The sequence below is a fragment of the Leptodactylus fuscus genome, chromosome 1 (genome assembly GCF_031893055.1).
Source record: "Leptodactylus fuscus isolate aLepFus1 chromosome 1, aLepFus1.hap2, whole genome shotgun sequence".
Classification (NCBI taxonomy): Eukaryota; Metazoa; Chordata; class Amphibia; order Anura; family Leptodactylidae; genus Leptodactylus; species Leptodactylus fuscus.
The window spans coordinates 257,575,196-257,578,204 of NC_134265.1; positions in this window are offsets into that span (position 1 = coordinate 257,575,196).

A 3,009-nucleotide genomic window follows, 5' to 3' on the forward strand; every position below is an offset into this window, starting at 1 on the left:
CCCGGCATATGGTACTGTGTGCAGACGCACATATCTAATACTACGGCATGTGGTACAGTGTGCAGACGTGCGTTTCTAATCCTCCGGCGTATGGAACTGGGTGCAGATGTGCATATCCAATCCTCTGGCGTGTGGTACTGTGTGCAGATGCGCATTTCTAATCCTTACCCATGTGATACTGTGTGTAGAAACGCGTATCTAATCCTCTGGCGGTGCTACTATGTGAAGACATGCATATCTAATCCTCCAGCGTGTTGAACTGTGTGCAGATGTGCGTATCTAATCCTCCCCCATGTGGTACTTAGAGCAGACACATGTATCTAATCCTTCAGCGTGTGTAACTGTGTGCAGACGCGCACATCTAACCCTCGGTTGTGTGGTACTGTGTGCAGATGCACGTATTTAATCCTCCCCTGTGTGGTATTGTGTGAAGAGGTGCGTATCTAATCCTACGGTGTGTGGAACTGTGTGTAGACGCACATATCTAATCCTATGGCATGTGGTACTGTGTGCAGACACGCGTATCTAATCCTACGGCATGTGGTACTGTGTATAGACATGCGTATCTAATCCTACGGCATGTGGTACTGTGTGCAGACGCATGTATCTAATCCTATGGCGTGTACAACTGTGTGAAGACACGTGTATCTAATCCTCCCGTGTGGTATTGTGTGAAGAGGCGCGTATCTAATCTTATGGCATATGGTACGGTGTGTAGACATGCGTATCTAATCCTCCCCGTGTGGTACTGTGTGCAGATGCGCGTATCTAATCCTCCAAAGTGTGGTACTGTGTGCACACACACGTATCTAATCCTCCCCTGTGTGGTATTGTGTGAAGAGGCGCGTATCTAATCCTTTGGCATGTTTAACTATGTGTAGACGCGCGTATCTAATCCTACTGCATGTGGTACTGTGTGCAGACACGTGTATCTAATCCTATGGCGTGTACAACTGTGTGCAGACGCGCGTATCTAATCCTCTGGAGTATGGAACTGTGTGTAGACGCGTGTATCTAATCCTACGGCATGTGGTACTCTGTGTAGACGCCTGTATCTAATCCTTCAGCATGTGGAACCGTGTGCAGATGCACGTATCAAATCCTTCAGTGTGTGGAACTGTGTGTAGAAGTACGTATTTAATCCTCTGGTGTGTGGGACTGTGTGCAGACCCGTGTATCTAATTCTAAGGCATGTGGTACTGTGTGTAGACGCGCGTATCTAATCCTACGGCATGTGGTACTGTGTGCAGACGCGTGTATCTAATCCTATGGGGTGTACAACTGTGTGAAGACACGTGTATCTAATCCTCCCCTGTGTGGTATTGTGTGAAGAGGTGCGTATCTAATCCTACGGCGTGTGGAACTGTGTGTAGACGCGTGTATCCAATCTCCCGGCATGTGGTACTGTGTGCAGACGCGCGTATCTAATTCTATGGCATGTAGTACTGTGTGTAGACGCACGTATCTAATCCTCCCCCGTGTGGTACTGTGTGCAGACGCGCGTATCTAATCCTCCTCCGTGTGATACTGTGTGCTGAGACGCGTATCTAATTCTCTGGCTTGTGGTACTGTGTGCAGAGGCATGTATCTAATCCTCCAAAGTTGTGGTACTGTGTGCACACACATGTATCTAATCCTCCCCTGTGTGGTATTGTGTGAAGAGGCGCATATCTAATCCTTCGGCGTGTGGAACTATGTGTAGATGCGCGTATCTAATCCTACTGCATGTGGTACTGTGTGCATACGTGTGTATCTAATCCTATGGCGTGTACAACTGTGTGCAGACGCGCATATCTAATCCTCTGGAGTGTGGAACTGTGTGTAGACACGTGTATCTAATCCTACGACATGTGGTACTCTGTGCAGACGCGTGTATCTAATCCTATGGCATGTACAAATGTGTGCAGACGCGCGTATCTAATCCTCTGGAGTGTGGAACTGTGTGTAGACGCCTGTATCTAATCCTTCGGCATGTGGAACCGTGTGCAGATGCACGTATCAAATCCTTCAGTGTGTGGAACTGTGTGCAGAAGTAAGTATTTAATCCTCTGGTGTGTGGGACTGTGTGCAGATCCATGTATCTAATCCTCTGGCGTGTGATACTGTGTGCTGATCTGTGTATCTAATCCTCTGATGCGTGTATCTCAGTTTGGATATCAGTGTTGTATTGTGCATGTGGAGTGACCGTGTGTATTGCAGTTGGAATATGACTGAAAGTCTTGCAGGTTTGTATTGGCTAAGGGGGGAGGGGGGCACTTTGTTTGGAATGCTGTATCTCAGCAACGGTACATCCGAGTGAGTTGGGGTCTTGTCTTAAACCTTCCCGGATATCTGAAGTATCTCTGTACCAAATTTGGTGAAGATCGGTCCAGTCGTTTGGTTGGCATTAGAGAACAGACAGACAGACAGACAAGAATTCATTTTTATAATGTAGAGAGATAACACATAGGGAACCTATGTGTAAAGTGCATAGACAGTTAGGATGCTATTGCTTGACCTCCTGGCTGCTATGGCAACCCATTGTGTGGGATTCAAAGGATAGCAGATGTCTGAAACAGGGCCTTTGTGGTTGCCTGTCCAGTAACTATGAGTGACTATAGCTGGCCAAATTCAAAGACTAAGTGCTAGCAATGAAATTTCATACCACACAAAATGTTTGGTATAAGAATCTCTTTCTTAGTCTGAGCAGTGCACACAAAAAGAGAGCGAGCTTTATTATGCATCAAGGTTTTTATATCCACATACAGGAAGTGAAAAAACAGCAAGCTCTGATTGGTTGGTCGAGGTATCCGCCTCCTGTGACATCAGCTCCAGGGCACTACCTCCAGGAAGTGATGTAGCTTCTTGCCGTGTGGTTTATCCGATGTCATTTCCTGTGGGAGTGACTTCTTGCCATTTGGTTTCTGTGATGTCATTTCCTGTGGGAGGGGCTTCTTGCCATGTGATTCTCCACATGCTCGAAAGCTACACCTGAGCAACCTCTAGAGCAGACCTGGGCAAAGTCTGGCC